Source organism: Apis mellifera, linkage group LG5 (genome assembly GCF_003254395.2).
Source record: "Apis mellifera strain DH4 linkage group LG5, Amel_HAv3.1, whole genome shotgun sequence".
Classification (NCBI taxonomy): domain Eukaryota; kingdom Metazoa; phylum Arthropoda; class Insecta; order Hymenoptera; family Apidae; genus Apis; species Apis mellifera.
This window is the reverse complement of record NC_037642.1, coordinates 9,101,797-9,122,733: the sequence shown is the minus strand read 5'-3', so window position 1 is coordinate 9,122,733 and position 20,937 is coordinate 9,101,797. Positions and strand designations below refer to the sequence as shown.

At 49.4% G+C, this 20,937-nt stretch overlaps 1 protein-coding gene across 2 annotated transcripts in view; it reads left to right on the top strand.

The window, feature by feature from the left end:
• The first annotated feature begins 12,777 nt into the window (after positions 1-12,777).
• LOC100576129 overlaps positions 12,778-20,937 on the top strand; it is a 211,643-nt gene continuing 203,483 nt past the window's right edge. The window contains exon 1 of one of the 2 annotated variants that reach the window (XM_006565569.3): positions 12,778-14,645. The gene's annotated coding sequence lies outside the window, so the exon portion shown is untranslated. The remainder of the gene's footprint in view (positions 14,646-20,937) is intronic. The other variant, XM_003250637.4, reaches the window with a different exon arrangement.

Genomic DNA, 20,937 nt, shown 5'->3' with positions numbered 1-20,937 from the left:
ATATCCGCGGTTAATTAGGTAATAATTAGTAATGATTCGATAACACGGCTCGGGATAAATTTGATCACGGTACAACAATTTCGATTAGCGAACTTGCGATACGAATGCGATTATTATTATTTCATGCGTGACTCGTTCCGGGATAACCTGTATCGATATGCGAAAATCTATTTATAAGAGTCTTTGATCCTAATTAATAAGAATTATCGAATGTTTTAGCGGAACGAGTCGATATATGTATATATATACGTATACGTATCCGACGAGTTCACGGATTGTTCAAAACAGTTCGAAACTACGTATCGATCGATCCCTGTCCGATATTGATACAAATTAATATTTGTACAAATTTTTCTATTTCCCCTTTCTCTCTCTCTCTTTTTTTTTTTTTAATGAAACGTATCAATGCATTTGCAATTAAAATTGTTTTTTCTAATTAAAATACGCGAAATTCGAAATTTTTCGCAGTTATTTTTCGAATGATCCCGCAAAAACGATCCCAATAGATTACAATTCTCAAGATTATCGTTTAATCACAATCCCTTTCGTTTCAATATCGTTTTCATCCCTGATACGAAACCGATATACGGGCACGAGACACGAGAGAATGATAAACTGGGGACTAAATTACACAGCCCCTCCCTCCCCCCCCCCCCCCCGTAGACACAAAAGTGGACGCAAAAATAGCGAGGAGGTGGGCGACAGATCCATATCCCCCGGCCGTGGAGATATAAATGGGTGTACCGTCGGTTCAATTATAATTTCGTACAGCAGTTTCGAAACACGACTGTCCACAGCCGCGTTGCTCGCTCGCCCGTTCGCGCTTTCACCCTCGCCTATTCAGGCCGCATTACAGCCCCGTGATCCGATATGCGGAGGTTGCGGAGGCGCTCGATACCTGCCCGTATGAACTGCCGCCTACAAATAGCGAGCTGCGAGGTTAAAGGGGCAGAGCCGACACGTACCTTCCCTCCAACTCCGATACGGGCGTTACTCCGCGACACGGATTGCCAGAATCTTCGATCGATCGAGCTCCGTTTCTCGATACGTCCAATTCTCTCTCTCTTTCCCCGTCCAAGTATCGTCCAAAATAGAAATTTCAAAGATGGATGGACTTGGATTCCGACATCCATCCTCGAATTTATTAACTGGAATCGCGAGAAGAAATTCGAGAAATGTTTCCGTATTGTATCTTCTCAAAGTCGTTTCGAGAAGAGAAGAAGAAGAAGAAGAAGAAGATCGGAAAGAGGAGGAGGGGACGGGACGGATCGATGATCGAATCTGGAATGGCGGCCATTTCCCGGCGGTAATTCGCGAGCCAAGGTAATCCCCAAGAATTCTCCTCAGGAATATACGGGCAAAGACAATAAGCTTGGGATATAGTGGACGAGTACAGTAGTCCACGAAATGCGCGAGCCGCATCGAATTGAAAGTGCGCTGCCAAATGGGACGCAAATAGAACGGACGAGCGGCGCAGGAGAAGAGAGCCGGATCTTGGCTCGCGACAGACCCACTGATAAAAGCCAATAATCCTCCTCGAGCAATAGAAACCCTTCTCGAGATCCTCCTCCCCTCGCTTTCACCGCGCACGAATATAATCGAGCGAGCTCCAAATATCCCGCCCAACGGTGAAAGTTCTTCTCGCGCGAGGGAGAGAATGGAACGTCGCACAATGGAAAGAAAAAAAATCTACTTTGAAATATTTGGCCGATCTTTCTCCGTATAGTTTCTTCGAGGATCATTTTCGTAGCAATTTCGATCAAAAATCACGTATTCTCTTCTCAATCGAGAGATTTTTTTTTCATGAAACGGATAAAACGGAATGTTTATTTATTTTCTCGAAGAAGATCGCATTACTATTCGAGGAAATAGTTTCGATGCATTCTGTAAATATACCTTGTTCCAGCTTTCGACCAACATTTGCACGTTCGCACGACGATCAGAAAAAAAGAAAATTCGTGCACGCCGGTCAAAGATCCAGGCGAAAGTGGAGCGGAAACACCGGGTGTTTGGGTGAACAGAAAACTTTCGATCGATTCCGCCTCTCGAATCGGTCGATAGTCACGCTTGTGTTTCCCAATCTTCTTTTCGTCGATGATTGTCTCTCTCTCTTTCTCTGTCTCCTCGTTTAATTCGAGATACGTGGATCGAAGGGGAGAAGGGGATGATGCCGGAGGGGATGAGAAGCGCCACTTGTATCCATTACAGCTCGCGGAGTTATGAGGCCGACGTTTATTGGCCAACTTGTAACTCCTTGCAGCTCCGCTCTCTGAATTATTCCAACGGCCCTTGCACAAGCCTCGTAAGTTTATTTCAATTTGGCCCTGCACCACCACCTCCACCACCCCTCTCATCGCCCTGTCTTTCTTTCCCCCGTCGTCGTTTCCGCTTCCGAGATTTATTACGCGGCGGCGGCTACGAATTTTCATGAGCCTGTCTCGAACGTGACGCGAGGGAAAACAAAAATGGAGGGAGAGAGAATATCATCTCGCGAATCTTAATTCGCAACACCTCGGACGAGTTTGAAAATCTAAACTGTTCACTGGTTTAACTGCGTTAAACGGGCGTCCTCCTCGTAAAACGTGGAGAGAAAAGCGAGCCTCGTCGAAACAAAGGGCGAGAGAATTTTTCTGGGGACGTTGAAAGGGGGAAGAAGCGCGGCCCCGTTACTCGACTCGAGAGAAGGAAATAAAACGGAAGGTGTTAACGAAACACGGGGAACCGCTATTATCCCATTCGTCGTGGCGCCAGGTTTATCTTGTCTCGACGCGTCGCGTGTCGTCCGCTTCGTTAAGGGCGCGCACAACTCGACGCATCATCCCCTGTGTCCTCTTTGTCGAATTCGTCGGATTTCATGCCATACATGTATATACATATAAAACCATCAGACCGTGTTCCATTGACACTCTTTCGACGAGTTTAATCTCGACCAAGGATTAGAACGAGAAATACGAGATACGAATGAGTAAGAGTGAAAGATGCAGGGATAATTGAATTAAAGTGACATAGAAATGGAATCGTTGTTGTCACCTCTTTGCGCCTTCTTTTTTCGAAGCCACGGTTTCTCGGGTAACCCAGTTTCCCTCGTCGAGATATAAGAAATATAAAAGGCAGCTGAGGAGCGGCCATTAATTTTGAAAGACATTATTAACCGCGAGATCGTTTAGAAAGCTTTATACCGTACATTCGGGAAAGAAACCTCCTTCCCCATGGGATACTTACTTCTCCACTCTCCAAGATAAATATCCCTTCATCGATTTATTTTTCATTCAAAGCCCGCGTTTCGGGGAAGGGAGGCGGATATATAAATATAATAAATTTATAATTGATCGAAGAAAAATGTTTTTCTCCCCGAGATTCCAATTCCTCGCGAGAAATATATCTCTCGCCTGCGCGAAAAATGTAAATGCGCGCTCAATTCTCGTCGATTCTCCGCCAAACGATCCCGACAATAAAAACAACGCAACAACGGCGCCTCGTTCCCTCGAGGAGGAAGGAAACATCGAGAAACATCAACGATCCCTCCCTCCCTCTATCGTTTCCAACTTCTCCTCGCCCGGTGCGGCTTCTTTGCGGTCTTTAACCGCCGCGATATTTTCCCACCCACCCCAAGTTTCGCAGGGAGGAGGCCACGAGGAGGCAACTTTTCCACGGGCGAGAGAGCCGCGAGTGGCACAATTATACGGTTTCCCTGGCCATAAAACCTCTCGAATAAGGGAGACCCTCGTATGTCGCGGCGCAAAACCGTTTGCGACCAACTTTCTCGCTAGCCCGTCGTGTCCATGTGCAAGTTTCACGATTTCATCGTTCCTCGCCACTAACTTGAGGAGGGGGGAATCGAGCCAACGATCGGATTCGAGAAAGAAAAGACGAAACGTCCAAGATTCGTTCGTTGTTAGCAAATGTTCCGCGAGAGAAGAAGAATCGTGAACAAAGTTTGGAAAAGAAGTCTCTCGAAAAAGTCTGTTGGAAATCAATTATATCATGGATATATATATATATATATATATATATATATATATATATATATATATATATATATGGATAAAGAAAAGGATAAGTGAAAAAGAAGGTCGATAACGTCTCCGCCTCGTCCTTTCAAGATATCTCCTTAATAGAGAGCGAGTAGAAGCAAACAGTCCGGTTTATTTCCAGCCCAGTGTCTCCCTTAGGACGCATTTCATTAGCGCACGACGCGTATACGAATCCAGCATGATAACCGATCGTGAGAGAAGCCTAGCCAACCTATGCTCCACTCGTTCGCGTCGAGAGCTTTCCAATCAAGTTAACTTCGAATCCATGCGCGCTATTCCCATCCTAACCGATGGTCAAACATTTGCACCTCGACATTATCGAGCTTCGATCGATCCTGTGCACGGTTCACGCGCGCAACAGAGAGAGATGCCAATGGTCAGAAGATCGGAGGGAGAGAAAAATGGCAATACCTCGGAGAGCAGTGTTCATTCGGTATTTTATCACGCGCGGGGCGAACGATCCCGAGCAATGGTCCTTGGGGGAGTATTGGGAGGGTTTGGCGGAGGAAATCAGTCGGGCAAGAAATTAAATATTACCCCCGAGGAGCGAGGGCGAGCTCCGAGTTTCGGTTGCGGAAACCTTGGTGTCTCGAGCGTTTGGCGGCCACCAAAGGAACGGTCTCGAAGGGGGTTGCGGTACGTACTCCCCGGCGCGGTCCCATGGGTATCCGGGACAAATAACATCCTGACACGGACGCGGCAAACAAGAAACCTCTGTTCCCTTGGCGCTCAATGTCTCATCTCGGCCCCTTTAAAACGCACCTTCTAGAGAAATATCGATTCGACACCCTCTCGCACGGAGACGAGAGATCCTCTCCGTCGTTCCAAATGCTCCTCCGTCGTCGGTCCATCTCCGCTCGCTTCCGTCCCCTCTCGTCGATTCCTCGAACGGACGCCAGTCCTCGCCGCTCCCCGTCAATGTGATCGATCGTCTTCTGGCCGCGACGCTTTTTGTCGCGACGCAACTTTCGCGCCGGAAATTAATAACCGGGCAACCGGGTGATTTATTCCACGCGCAACAGACTCCTCGCCCGCCACCAAATTAATTATGCGCTTAATTAGTAAGTTTGATTAATCGCGGGATGGTGGAGAACGAAACGCCTCGAAGAAGAAAATCGGCGAGGATGACGAAGATTTCGCGGCAGAGGAGGAAGTGTTGCGTCGTACGCGTGCTCCCCCCAGATCGCTCTATCCCGTACCTCTGTCGCGTTTAACAGAGCCGGGGCCACGTTTAAGCGCGGCCGACAGAGAGGATTCTAATTAAACCAGCTGCGCGGGGTCCTTCCTTCGTCTCCACCTACGTAGTTACAGTTATTGTTGTAATTATCGTCGACGCGTGCACCACTCGCACCCGTGGCCCTCGTTGTAGCCGTTGTCGTCGTCGTCGTCGTCGTCGTCCTTGTTGTTGTTGTTATTGTTATTGTTTGTCGCGAAACTTCTCGATCTCGCCTTGGCTGCCTCGCCTCGCGCGCTCATCCCTCATCCTTTAGCTCGCGTTTATCGCGAGTTTCGGTGTACCGCCAACTTCTCGTACGTGTTCCGGTAACTGGGTTTGCCACGCCGCCTCTAATATCGTCACGGCTCCAACTATCCCCCGAAATCGCAACCGTGCGCCACCTTCCACGTGGCTCGTGTGGATCGTTAACTCTCTCTCTCCCCTAAAGTCCTTCACGAATACGTTTTTCTTCGTCTCTCTTCAAATTCTTCTCGAGTTCTCTTAATTCCCAGCCAAATTCTCTCTATAATTACATTACAATAAATCCTCGATTTTCCAAAGGTTTAGTTTGGAAACGAAGACGAGGAGGAACAATTGCGCTCGAATCTCTAAAGTTTTTTAGTTTAAACCGAGGGAGGAAAAAAAAAAAGGGGGAATCGCGGCCGACGTTAAAAACTTTATCGGCCAACTGCATTAACCCGTCGCCTCCCCCCGAATGCGCCGCCTCTATGTACGGGTTGATCGAGTTCCCTCTCGGTGACGAATACCCGGAGGGAAAAGCAGCCCATCGATGCCTCGATTCTCCCGAGCGCCACTTTCGCCCATTCCGACCGCTATCCGCCACCCTAAAACCCGATCCTCCTCTCGTCCCCCGCGTCTTTTATCCGTCCCTTTTTTCGCCACTCCCTTTCGAACCATCCGTACCCAACCCGAAAAGCCCGGGGTTGCGGTTCCGACCGGTTTCTGCGAACAGTGTTGCGAAAGTTTTCGTTACCGTTTCCGCGGCACGACCGTTACACCGGCCGTGTAATGGAATTTGTTGGCCAAGTTAGCTGCACGAAATACCGCCTCGTAAAAAATCGGCTACGTTGGATAACCGCTGTTTCCCTCCTCTCTCTCTCCGCCTTATTCTCCTCTCTTTCTCTCTTTACATCGTTCCGCTGCGAAACTGCGACTCCACGAATCCTCGCCCGCTCTCTTTTCGAACAGTTTATTCGAAAGCCGTCCGTGAAATCGACCAAGCTTTTGCTTTTGCTTTCCCATCCCTTTGTTATCGCACTTTTCCTCCAAACGTAACGAAAGATAAAGTAAAGGTGACGGATCATTGACGGATGATCAAACTAAATCTTCGCGTTGAGTTTATTATATTTATGGATATATATATGTTGCATATATTTGTACGCGAATTTATTGTTTCGATTTTGTACGTAATATTTTTTATTAAACTTATTTCATTTCGACCAATAAACTCTAATTCGAGAAACTATCAATAGCGACTCTTTGATCTTGATGACAGGGCGTTACAAGGCTATATCCACCCTTCTTCCAATAAGTATAAGCTACCGACTAACTCCCTTATATTAAAATCCATCTTCGAAGATCACCTTCCATCGAAATTCACGTATCCATTGGCTCATTCATTTCGAAGGGAGGGAAGCGCATTCTCACGGCACGTGTCGCGTCGACGCGACCTGCCGGCCCGGTCACGTGGCCTCCATCTCATCAAAGTTCATCTTTCGCGCGAGCCCACCGCCCCCGCTGCGATCCGCCATTCTCCTTCGAGGATCTTCCACGACGCACCCCCTCCTTTCCATTAATACACGCCTCTTATTAGCGCCACTCGGGCCAGGGGGTGAAACGGTTATTAAAATCGCGGGATCAACGTTCGGGACATTAATCACGCGCGTGTAAATCGGGCGAGGGATTCGATCCCCCGTTCGTGGGTTGGATCTCTAACTCGCGGCTAATTTCTTTCTCCTCCTGGTGGTGGAGGGGAGAAGGGACGATTGAAGGAGGGAAAGGTCTCCCCTGTCGTTTCGAGGTTCGATGCATCACGAGATATCGAGAGGCAATCTCTTATCGAGGCTTGCACTAGTTCGAGATAATGCGAGCGATCTTTCGATGAATATTTCTAAGATTTTCTCTTTTTAATCAAGAAAGTAACTAACCTATATATCGTAGTAGTCGAAGTAGTCTCTCCTCCTTGATGGAATGGATCGATTTTCTTCTCCTTTCCTTTGTTCCTTCTTCTTATCGGCAAACGGTTAAACCATCTGGAATTTGAACGAAGGGAAATTAAAGCGACGAGAATTAAGGGCGATCACCCTTCTTCTTCGAGTCTCGCTCGCGCGACTTTTTACATGACATCTGGCGAACGTGGAACGCCGCAGAGGAGAGGAGTCGTAGTCGCGCAAGAGTCATAACGCGACATCTGTTTGGAATGAGCGAGATTCGGGTGGATAAAGACGAAAGGAGGGAAGGAAAGACAGAGAGAGAGAGAGGAGGTAATACGCAGTTTTTGGTGCATCCGCGTACATCGAGGTTCTCGCTCGAGACAAGAAGACGAAGGGTGTAGCGACGTACACGAGGACCGCATTACCAAGCAAGGTATTAACTAAGGTTCCGTGCGAGGAAAAACACGCGCCCCGTGCTCTCTCTATCCGACGATTTCCCTTTCCTTCCTCGTTATAGCCTCGATCGAATAATCGCTCGATGGCGGCGCGAAAAATCGTGAGTCGACGCGTCAAAGGAAATCACTTTTTCGAGAGGAGGTTGAAGACGAAAATATCTCGATCGTTTACGACGACGAACTTACGTTTATCCTTTTTTTCGCGAGACAGCGGCAATTCCATCGGAATTCCGTGGCACCGATGCGTTCGCCGCTTTCGGTGGAAAGAATGCAAAATGAATGAGAAAAGGAACGAAGGAGGGGATGAACGTTTATCTCTCTCGAATAAAACGTCATACGCTTCGTGACCGTTTTTTTACGGCTCGCGCGAACGTTATCCCCTTCTCTCGGGGTGATTTCGTACCCGTCCGAAATCCGTGGACGAGGAGTTTCGTTGGAACGAGAATAAGAGTCGAGCGTGAAATAGTTCTGGTTCGCGAGCAGTAATCGATTACTCGAGTACTCCCTCGAGGGGATCGGAAGGTGGAGATGGTGTTCGATAGCCGGTGGAAAGGTTCTCTCTCGAGGGTGAGAATCGACGAGGATTTTTCGAAGCTCGGCCGGCACGGAAAAGATAACAACGTGACCGGAAACGCGGCATTTCGACTAATTCGAGCGAATGACGGAAAGCGAGATAACGGGGAAATGGGAGAAGCGGGCGGTGGAGAGGGGTGGAAAATGGGTGGCCAACTGTCGCTACGCGGGGGCGGGGGGTAATCACGGGGGCTAAACTTTCTCTATAAATCACGAAACGATTCGGGGATGTGCCCCGTTTCTGCGAGAATGGACGGAACAAGACGAACGGATGATGGCACGGGGAATATAATGGATATTAATGTCGCCTCTCTATGCTGATTCCCCCCACGACCGCGTCTTCTTTCGGCTTTCTTCGTAAATTCCCACATCTCTTCGATCCCGATTATGTGGCACATTTGTTTCTCTTCTTCTTTTTATCCGTCTCATCCTCCTCGCGTTTCTCTCTTGCCGAATGATTCTCGTTTCGAATTCATTTGCGTATAAATTTCCAAATTTCCATCCTCTCTTTTTTCGCTCGATCGGATGGAAGTTTCAAGGTTCGAATCTGCCTGTATATCTCTTTCTCCTCTCTCTCTCTCCATTCCTCTCTCTCACTCCGCTCCAATGCGATGGAAATTTCAAGATTCGAATTTCCAAATTTCCATCCCTTTTTTTTATTTTTACCCTCTCTTTTTTCGCTCGATCGAATGGAAGTTTCAAGGTTCGAATCTGCCTACAAATCTCCGATATCTCTTTCTCCTTTCTCTCTCTCTCTTTCTCTCTCTCTGCCCGCTCGACTCGATGAAAATTCCAAGATTCGAATTCATCCGAACTTTCAAATTTCCAAATTTCCATCTCCCTCCTTCTCTTTTCCCTCGATCGGACGAGCGTTGGTCCAAGCACGGTCCGCGTACGAATTTCCAAATCTCCTCCTCCCTTTCCTCCTCTCCTCTTCGATCCGTCCTGACTTATTTTCCTCCTCCTATTCCCCCCTCCGCTCCGCTTCGAAGGTCGCGACTCGTCCCGGGGATCCTTCCGCAACCAGGCGAGCTCTCGCAGAATTATGGACCTCCGGTTCCGAGAAAGGCCGAGATCGAGATTTAGGTGAGGCACCTTCCTAACTACGTGTCACTCGATATCCACTCGCCGAGACGGCGAAACCTTAGCTCTCGACTTCCGTTCCCCCGGAAACGGAATTATCGAGACCGCAATGACGCAGAATTTCAATTTCGACGTTTTAAGCCGAAACTTATCCGCGCCCATTTATTTTCTGTCCCTCCCTCCGCCTCCTCCCTCCCTCCATCCTTCCGTCTAGGTGACGGGACGATAAATTTCGTTACCTTGAAAAACTCGGTTGGCGCCGAGCTTTATAACCGCGTTGAAACCGCGGATCCTTCATCGGAGGCATACGGAGTAATTATTAGCAGAAAATGGTTATTTGTCGGGATAATATAACGTTTCCAATAAATTTTTCCTGGCTTGGAAAAATACCAAGGGGAGGAAAGTAAACGTTCGTTAATAACGGTTGACGAAAACTTTCTTCGAGACAAGTTTTATACATCGAACGAGTACAAGATCTACGACACATTCGTCGATTAAATTATGTAGTTCAAGGAGAGCGTTAAGAGAGCGCAAATATCGAGGGTAAATTTTTCCAGAGTCCTCGAAGCTTTAAAAATATTTTCGCTTTTAAAAGGAAAATTGTTCGCTGAATTCTTGTCACTTGGAAATTCCCCCTCTTCATCCTTTTCCAGTTTGACCATTGGCCGGCCAAGATTGTGGCGCGCTACTCCTGCATCAAATTAACCCGGAGAACGCTCTTAAACCGTCCCCGCAAACGCTAAGCTCGCGCTCTGGTAATTTTATCGTCCGCCAGCCAGCCAGCCGGCCGGCTTCTGCTTCCTTCGGTGACAACTAATTTATTTGGCCGCGGGAGGGAGGAGCGCGGCAACAGCGTGGGAACGGAGAAGGAAAACATCGAAAGACGGTGGTGGTGGCGGTGGTGGGCTATCGCGAGAGAAAAGGATTGCTCCTCCCTTTCGCCCAAGGAATCGATCGAGCACTCTTCCAGATTTCGTTCCATCCCCAGTCCTTTTTTCTCCCTCTCCCCTCTCGTCGTTTCACGCGAGAAAACTTTCTTTCCCCGCGAATTGGTTTACTTACAACTCCCTCTTCTCGTAAATTCCCACTCCTTTTTTCGGGGGAATTACGTTATTCAATACGGTTTCAAATACGGGATCACCGGAACTCTTCGCGAGCCTATTATCGCTTCTCCTTCCCTTCAAGCGTAGCGCGACAGTGGAACACAGTTTCGTGAACAGCATCCACTGCTGTTGGTAACCAGATCGCCTCGATACTGCATTCGAGAATATACGCGTCGTTAGAATTTCATCGGCGAATTTCGTCGAGATCTGGGCCAACTGGGTTTAATTAATAAATTCCTGTAAAAAAATACACAAGTTGAAAATTGTTCACCACGTTCTCGAGAACGTTTGAAATGGAAAGAACGCTTTGGAACGTTTGGAAAAGGAGGGGAAGGGGAGGGGAAAAGGTAAACACGGTAAACACGGGCCTCCCCTCCCCGTCCACGGCCACGCGATCGCGTTTAATCCGAATAAAAATACTACCCCGGCTGTAGTGTTGTCAAACACAGGGACAGTTTTTATTCGGATTAAGGGAGGAGGGAGGGGTTCCGTTCGGGGAAAGGGGGGGAGGGGGTCGGTTTGCGGAGCGTCGTGTAATAACATCCCCAAATAACGGTGGTCGAAGTTTGCTCTCGAATCGGGCTGTACAAGAGACAACTCACCTTGAATTATTGTTTCGGTTCCGCGGGATAAGCCTTTTGATAAACCGCTCTCCTCTCCCCTCCCTTCCCATGACAAATGTCCCCTCGAATCTTTGCCGCGTCGTCGTCATCCGGCGAAATGGTCGATCGGTAATGCGGTTTTTCCCGCGGAAATTGAAAAGTTTTCTTCGTGCCCCTCGGGGGAATGGGCGCGAATCCGACGGAGGGATTTCTGGCGGGATCGAGGGGGATCGAGGCGAGGTTGGTAGAAAAGGAGGAGGAGGAGGAGGAAGCTCGGGGAGATGAGATATCAAAATTGTTTTAAAATTGTCTCCCCCTCGGGATCGAGTTGACGAGCGTCTGCGGAGAAGGAAGAGGAGGAGGACGAGAGATCGGATGGACGGGGTGCGAAGCGGTAACGACTCCCCTCCCTCGATCGGTTGCGATCGGAGAACCACCCCTTTTTCGAAAAACGAGCGGCGTTCCCGTTCGAAACCTCGACAGTTGCCTCGGTTCAATATTTATGAAATCAATATTTTACTTGGCCGGCGCGTGTTTGTTCTAACCATCGATAGCCATAGTGCGCTAAAAATTGTACCTCTATGCATCACGGATTACGCGTATTAGCCGGACCACGCTTCGCTACTTCCCTGCTATCCACCATCCTTTTCCGTGCTTAATTCCATTAATCCGATACGATGTGTAGTATATGTATATGTAATATTCAATTCGTACATTTTCGTCTTACGAATCTCGTCGTACGAATCTTGAACCGAATGGAGGATCGCTCTGCCGTCGTGGAAAAAAGGATCGAGTCGAAGCATTCTCTCTTTCGTCGAATCGGAACAAGTTTTCTCTTCGCCATCATCTTTCTTCCTTTCGTCGTAAAAATTCCAGAATCGTTAAGATCTTATTCCAGATGAGAGAGATCGAGATCCTTGCAAGAGTTGTACACGTTTCTAATCGCGAAGATATCGGCTATCGAGAAACGTTCCTTAATCGACGATCGTTCGTTACCTCCTCGTGCGAATGCGAGAGGAACGCGGAAATTCGGCGAATATTCCGATCGATTCGAGGCGATCGCGCAGGAGAGGAGGGGAGGGTACACGTGTCCCTTGAGAGATCTCGAAGGGGGAGACGGTGGCGCGCGAAGGGAGGAGGGAAACAAAACAGCGGAGGGTCGGGATGGACGAAATCGTAGGAACCTTTTAGTCCCGGAGGGAGCACGCCGCGCCAGAACAGATTATCCATCCATTATTTCGGGTCGGGGAGGGAGTGGATGGAGAGGAGAGGAGAGGAGAGGGCGAAAAAAGTGGCGCGCGCGCGAAAATCGGGGAGCGGCGCGAGAAAAGACTCGGAGACTGGACGAGTTTTCCGGCGGATTCTCGGTCCCTTTAAACGCGCGCACGCCACGCAGAGAGCCTCGTTACGTCCCGGCGTGGCGCGCTCCATTCGTTTCCGCCGCTCGAAACGATGTAATTAATATCGTTGCTCGGCTTTCGAATTTGCGACTGCGCGCGACTCGGTCTCGCTCTGGGCCGCTCAGCCCTCTCGTTCCAACCCGGCCGCCTGCCTCCCTCTCGCTCTCTGTATCTCGCTCTGCCACCCCCCTCTCGTGGGGGTGGCTCTCGTCGCCGAGGTTCGAGCCTCTCAGTCGTGCCGAGAACCCGCTTCGTTGCAGCAGGGTCACCTCCTCCTCCCTCGGTCCTCACCACTTTTCCAACGTTTCGCCGTTACTTTCCTCGCGGAGGACTCGGTCGTTCGCGCGAAAAACCAGGAAGGCAGGAAAGAACGCGATCGTCGATCCTCTCGAACGTCCAATTCCTGCCGATCCTTCCATCAACGCGTGTCCGCGCTCGAGACGAGGCTTCGGTCTGTCCACTTCGTTCGGGGCGACGTTTCGAATCGACGTGGAGAGTTGGAGTTTCGCAGGATCGACCAGACAGAGGGAGAGAAAGGGAGAGACTGTGTGCACCGGTATGAAAAGCGCGGCTGTTATCGCGCGCGGATCGAAGGCGGTGGAAAGAAGGGGTTGTGGCGATTTCACGGATTCGCGCGATCGTGTTCCGGTTTAGCGGCGGTTCAAACTTCTCTCGCCTCGAGAAGAAGTGGGGCTCGTTGTCGGTCGAAAAGGTCTCCCCCTTTTGGCGCGAGAGGGGGGAGGGGCGGCTTGGAAAGAGGAAGAGTGACCGATCGATCCTGGTAATAAGGGAACTTTTGCGTTGTCGGGGGTAGGAAAGAAGAAGAGGAAGAAGAGGAAGAAGAAGAAGGGTGTCTCGCCGCCACCCCGGAGGAGAAGAAGAAAGTGGACGACGGACCCTTGTCGAAGCTCCATCATCCCCCGGCTGCGAAACTCTTTTGAGGAAACGATCCTCTCGGGAAACCGCTGAAGCGCATCGGAGAACCGTAAGAGACCGTTGTCGAACAGCCAACGACTAGCCTCGCCTTTCTCCCTTTAAGGGGGATCGAATCGCCTCGCCCCGTCCCCTCGCCTCGTCGTTTCTCGCCACTCTTTTCCTTTTCTTTTCCTTCCTTTTTTTCCTTTTCCCCTTTCGTCTCGCGTACTCGCGCCCGACGATCCAATTTGGTAATCGTTAACTCGTTATCTCGATATCCGGGAACGGGTGATACGTTTAATGGCCCGACAATTAAATATAATTAACTCGGGGGACAGCGGGATACGTGGCGTTCGGCTGCCAATTAGCGCGTTAGCGCCTTATCGAGCATCGACCGATCGTCCGTACCGAGCGTCGCTTCCATCGTTCCATCTTCTCGAGCCGATATAATCGCCGTGGTCGAGGGGATCGGTCGTCCTCCACGAGGAAGAAAAAAGAGAGCGAGAGAGAAAGAAACGACCGATGGATCAAACGAAGAGAAGGAGCGAAACGAGGAAGAATCGAGGACAAGCCGAAGGATCTAACCGATTCGGCCGATCGTGAACGATCTCTCTCCGACGAAAGGAAAGGAAGAGAAGAAACTGTCGAAAAGTGTCGGACAAATGAAAGAAGGATGAAAGAAGGGGCGGCGGACGCGACGACGGGAATAATAACGGAGCGAGCCGCGGCGAGTCTTTGAGACTCCGTGGTGCAAAGTTCGGAACGAGTGTTTTTTTGGTGAATAAGGGTACGGGCCGGATTACATGGTCGAGGGGAAGGGGGGGAAGGGGGAACGCGGTGCTCGCTCCGTCGCTCGTCGCCCGTTTCTGTTCGCGAGGCGGACAACCCTCGACAAGTCGAGCAAACAACTCGTACCCGGCGCGCCTCTCTCGTTCGGGGAGCGCGTCGCGACGCACCAGGAGGATTCCTACTCCCCGTAGGAGGACTCGAGGAGGATCGAGAACGAGGGGAGAGAAGTGGACGCGCGGAAAGAAAGGCCCGGAAGGAGGATGCAATCGTGACGAACGGAGCTTCCGATCAGGATCGTGAGGTGAGTTTTTTCGAGACTTACTTTTTTCCTTTTTCTCTTCTTCTCTTACCCACGATTTCGCCGCCACGCGCGCGCTCTCGAGCGGAGAGAAAGTAGAGGGAAGTAGGGGGGGATGAGAGACTACTCCCAGGGGAAATGCCGGGGGCAGAAATTTCTTTATGCGGTGGCTGGGCCGACTTCGCGAGACCTTTCGCTCGTCTCCGAGGAATTTCTCGGTCTATTACTTTTCCTGACCCGGGCGACGGCCGGCCGCTACTTTCCCGGGTATCGCGCGCCCCCTGCGTAACAGCCCCCGCGTTTATTCTTCCCTTTAACTCGCGCTATTCATCCCCTGCAATTTAACGCGTTCTCGCGCGACTTCTTTTGAACCCGAACCAACTCTGTTGATTGCTCCTCGAAATTGCGCCAGAGGTCCATTCTCCTTCCTTTCTTTCCCCTTCTCTTCCTTTATATTTTTCGAATTAACGAGAAGCGGCGTTGCGGTCACTTACACGATAGAAATATATATATGTATAGGTGGGCATGGACACAAGTTAAGTTCGTCTAAGCGGGCGAACAAACGTCTCTAAGGTAGCTTAGGTTCGGCGATCAAACGAAAAGTTGCCGGCCCCGGGAAGCAAAGTTCCCGGGTAATTAATAATTTCTGGAACATCAAACACCGTAGTACTTTCCTATTTACAATATACACTCCTCCCCGGTAATTCGTATTCCACGGAGAGAAGCGTGTTACAGAATACACGGTTATATACGTACTCGGGCAAGTATGCGCAAGTTTACATTCCGCCTTATCAAACAAGATTTCGATTCCCTCCCCCTGGCCGCTTTTTCTTCCTCGTCCAAAATTTATTCGACCGCGAATTATCCTAATTTCAACGGCACACGCAACTATAGAACGTATATACTTGGGATCAAGAATACGAATAGGGGGGAGGCGAGATATCGAACACTTCTTCCCCCTCCTCGTGTCCCGGATAAAGTTTAACGGCTCCCCTCCTGACCGATCCTCCTGCGGCACCGACGATTAATTATTTCGTCACCGATGTCGGTCTAAAGAGGTTATCGAATCTCCCTCAAGTACTTAGTAACTTTGCTCGAGAGAGGGTGGCTTTAGCCACGCTCGTAAAGCCTCGTGGAGAGGCTCAGATTTTGAGACTTGGTCGGCGGGAGCGATTCCAGGAACGGCGCACCTGCGTCCGTTCCACGCCGCCAAGATCGGAGAGAGAGAGAGAGAGGGATGATTCGAGGGCATTATTAAGGACCTCGTGTCTTCGCTCATTACGCCCATTCGTGAAAACCGCGTCGTACGTTCATGCCTTATCTCCATTAGGCGGGCAGGGAATTAGTAGTGGATAGAGTGTGTTCAAGCGCGTGTGGAACGGCATAAAATATTCGTCCATCCCGTAAAGCGAGCCGTTCGTTTTGGGAGGGGAAGGAACACGTGCAAGCAAGACTTTGTGATAAGGAGTGAAATATATATATAAATTAAATTTAATTCTAACGCGTACGGAATTCTTGGGATTCTTGGAGATTTCATCGATCGACTTCATCGTTTTCCTCCGTTCGATATATCTGTCTCGAGAATGCGTTGGGATATACACGCACGTAGGCAGAAAAACGGGCGACCAGGCAGATTGACGAAAGGAGGAGAGACAAAAGGAAGATGGCGATAAGCGGATACCAGGTTTCCGCCAGGTTTACTCGTTAGACCGCTCGATAATTGTTTATCCGCGCCGCAGCCAGCATCGCCGGCAACTGGAAAATAATTAATTAGAAGTCACCTGACGCGCGTGCCGCGTTGCGCCCATTCGATTTGGATAATGCGTTTTCCCCTCCTCCCGCGATTCCACCGCAAACCGTGCAATTTTTCGAGACGCTCGACCGGCAGAAATTAATTTCGCGATAGACGTGGCAGACACAAAGCGGGCTCCAGCTTGCGCCAGACTAATTAGCAAACAAACGATAATCGATCGTTGATTTCATTCCCTGTCGTCTTTACTACAAACTTACTCCGATTCGAATTTCATTTCTCTTTCCTTCCTCCAAAAATTTCTCCTTACTTCGAGCTAAGAGAAGAAGCTATATTTGGTGTAAAAAAAGAAAAACAAGGCCTGTTGCGCCTACTTAAATTCTCACGTTCTCTCGTATCGTTCTCTCGACGATTACAGTACAACCATAACTCTCCTGAAACGACCGATTCGTCCGATTCTCGGATTGCTAGGGGGAATTTTTCATGGTGAAGGGAACGATCCCCACGGAAAATCCTAAGGGAACAAACGGTCCCCGCTTAAGCGCGATTATCCGGCGGCGAGTGTCCGGCCGAGTTGGCCGGGCGTTGATCCGGGCCGAGGTCGCGGCAAGGTGTAAAGACGTCCTTTAATCAAAAGCTTCCCACCGCCGATATTAGTCAACGTCGCCCCGTTCCTTCCTACCGTCCCCGTCGTAATTTCATAATACCGGCGGCCTGTTCGAGGGCGCCGAGTTGCCGCATAAATCACCGCTTTATCCGCCCCGCGCATCCCCCGCCGCGGTTTCTCTTCTTTTCCTTTAACGCCGAGCCAATCCAACCAATTACGAATTTCGAATTAGCCGTGCAACGAGACAGAGGCGTTCGAACAAGTTTAAAAAAGGAGAAGAGAAAAAGGAAAGTTTATGGAGAGGAAAGCGCAAGCACGAGACGACTTTGCTTCTTCTATCGAGCTTCGATTTCGAATAGGGGGGAGAATAATAATAAGCAAGCTCGAGGAAACGGTTGCTGGCTATGAGCCACGAGTAGAGGAACGAATATCCGCGCGTATGCCAATAACGATATCCACTTGCACGGAACAAGTGCGAGTTACGCGGTGCGAACGATGAAAAAAAAATTCTCTCCACGGAGAGAAGCGTTTTTCGAAGAAATGGAAGAAATAGAAGGAGAGACTCGCTTTAGGATCTCGATTATTATAGGATCTCGATGTAAATGTATCGCGACGGGAAATACGCGAGGGGATGGCGTCCGACCATTAGCCGAAAACCGGCGAATATCGGATGGAAATGGCGGGATGGGAAAAACGGGTAGAAAGGAAGGAAGGAAGCGACCCAGTTCTTCGACCCGCGTCAGATAAATTGGATCCGAGCAGTTTTATCGTAAAACACTGGTTCGGTTCGATCGAGGAACGTGGGGTGCAGCGATGGCCCGGTCATCGCCGGGAAAACTTTAACTTCGGCCACGGGAAGCGGTGGATCGTCTGCTCGCGACACCCTAACCTTCCGTCCCTCCTCCTCCCTCCTCCTACGGAGAGTTAGAATCAACTTTTCCTCGCCCTCCTCCCGATCTTTCTTCTCCTGTCGCTCGACTCCTCGTTTCACGCTCTCCAACAACGACCGGTACAAATCGACCGCCCTAATTCTCTCCCCCATCGGGTTGATCGGGTTTCGTTTATTCGTTGAAACTCGCCGAAACCTTGTTTCCGAGAGATTCCACCATCTCTCCGCGCGTGAAATATCGCCGTGTTTATTTTTCCCTTCCCGGATTACACGCCACCATATAGTACGCCGGCTATGATCCGCGCGTGTAAATCGTCTTCGAATAGAGTTACGTACCGTACTCCGGCTGTCTTCGCAGAGTGAAATAGGAGCTCGAGGGAGGAGGGGGATGATTTGTTCGGTGAACGCGCGGCACGTTGATCCAGCGGCTAAGTATTATTTAGTGGCCGGTGGTCGGCGACAAGTCGATTTAATTTATATCGCGACGCAGAAATACACCGACCGATCTTCTTACCGACCGAACAAGCACGCGTTGCGAGCCGAATTTTTACGAGGGACGTCACGTCTCGATGACGCGTTTTGGAGCCGTTCCAAACGATCTCATCGTTCGGAGGTCGAAATCCTCTCCATCTTATAATATTGTATATCCCGTGATCGTGCGAGCAGTAGTGGTAGTGGTGGTAGTATCGTGGAAAATTTCTACCTCGATAAAAATTTTCATCAGTTTCACGAGTTGGCCTCGGCTCTTTCCCTTCGCCTCCCCCCCCCCCCCGTGTTCGTTTTCATTTTTCACCCTCGTAAGAAAGGAATTGGCGTAAGGATCGGCACCGGATCGGAAATTCTCCACCGAGGTATTAGTTTTTGCACGAGCACGATGGATACGCAGACCGCTGCTCGCTTCCCGCCGTAGTAATTATGCAAATAGGGTATCGATTACCGGTTAAAACGCCCGATAAAAATAACGCGAATCCGCAGAGGGCGATCGGTTATCTGCAGATTCGCATTAAAAAGAGAGAAAAAGAAAAAAAAGGATCGCGTTAAATACGGAAGGGGAGGAAATTCTCGAAACGAGAGATTAAAAAAGCGAGAACGGGGGGAGAGAAAGGGAGAAAAAGTGGTCGGCGCGTATAATTTTCCGGTCTGGCTCCGGCCGGATGAAATTCACCAACGTTTTATAAAAATTACGGCACGCGCAAAAAAGCGTATATAGGCGTATACAGGCGATCGAAAGGGTGAAAAAGATAGGTTCAACCTCCGCAATCAAACAACGATCACGCCCCTTAATGACCGAGTGACTGCTGTTACTCCTTCGTTCGTTTCAGGGGAGGAGGTGTTTCGTGGCGTGTGGGGTCGAAACAGCTGCGAGTGACACCCCCCTCGCTTGTACACATCTCTCTCTCTCTCTCTCGTCCTGCCGTTATTTTCTCCGCCTCTCTCTCTCTCTCTCTCTCTCGATGCCTGCTCCCTCTTCAGCGTTTTCGCCGCTGTCAGAGCAACACCGACACCGCTATACATAATTGCTGCGACTACTACGCGCTACGCTTAACCCTCGCGGTAGAAATTTGCATTATCGGTCTCCCCCCATGCTCGAGAAGAGAGAGAGATTCTCCGAGTAATCATTGAGGAATCAATCACGCTCGAGCGAGGGAGGGGTTGACTGATTTTGTCGCCGCGAATTTTCGCGATTAAATTCATTCGGACGATTGTTATTTGCAAGAAAGATTTACTTTGTGGAGATTCGTTGTTCAATCATCACTTTTCTTAATTAATTGACTGTTTATAGTACGTATCTTATGATTTTTATAATGCATCACGAAGATGCAGTGGATGTGCAAGAAACCGGATCTCGAAAAGAAAAATGTTACGGCTTACTAAAATTACAATTTCGAGGGATTCTCGCATAATCGAACCATTTAAATCTCTCCAAGTAAAATTCGGGCCCTGTAGTTGGTTATAGAAATTATCCTTATGTTATCCAATTACCACCTTCCTCTCTATTCTCGTCACTTGCGAAAATTACCCGAGCCGGCTCTGTTATCTCGATATACATATGTTCTCAACTTTCTCGCCTCGCGCTAAGAACATCCGCCTTTAACCCCGTCGCGGCTCGGTTTCCGCCGAATCACGTTACCAATGGTCCTTCAACGGTTCGAGTTTCTTCGCGAAATAGGTTACCTGTTTAAGAGACTCGTCAGTATCGTTCAACTATATCCCAACTAATATTCGAAAACCTCGAGTAATCTCGAGATCTTCAGATTTTTACGAGTTCCGAGAATTATAATAGTAACGAAAAAAATTATTCAAACATCCAGAGTAAATGTAAACAGTATATTCGTAATTTTTCCGTCTCTTAAACGAGACGAGATTCGACATCTCGAAGCAACACCCGCGTGGGGTGACTTAATCGCGAAATCGAATTAAAAGCGAATAATAATATTTGCCCGACTCGTTAGGAGGTCGACATCTGTCGCTCTCCACGGGAGAGTTGTCGAGATCGTCGAGATATTCGTGTAGATCCGCGTTTATCTCGCCTCGACTTGCACGCACCGCCGCCGATACGCACGATCGCGAGAGGTGGTGCGTCGCGGTGGCATCGTGGGGCGGGACAGCGACGAAACGAAACTGATATGTATGGAAATCACTCGCATCTCTATGTATGAGCCGGAAACGTTACGTTACCGTATATAATACGCGCGATTTTATATGTTTATACGCACGCATGTGTAGGCATCCACCCCTTCCCTCCCCCCATCCAGCAGCTTTAATCGATCGATAGAATCGAGTGGGGGGGAGGGGGAGAAGGAAACTGGTCGTTTCGTGGAAACGTGATTGCCGGCAACCCTTTCGCAGCCCCGAGTGCGGATCAACAAGTCCCCGTTTATTTCCTTCCACGATTTTAGGGGGAAAAAGTACGGGAAATGTTTAACAATTTATATCTCTCTATCCAGATATTTCCGGGATCGGAACGAGGATTTTTAAAAACGCGTGAGAATCGCGCGAGACGAGATATCGAGACAGACAGACAAGTTTTTGTTCGCGTAACGATATC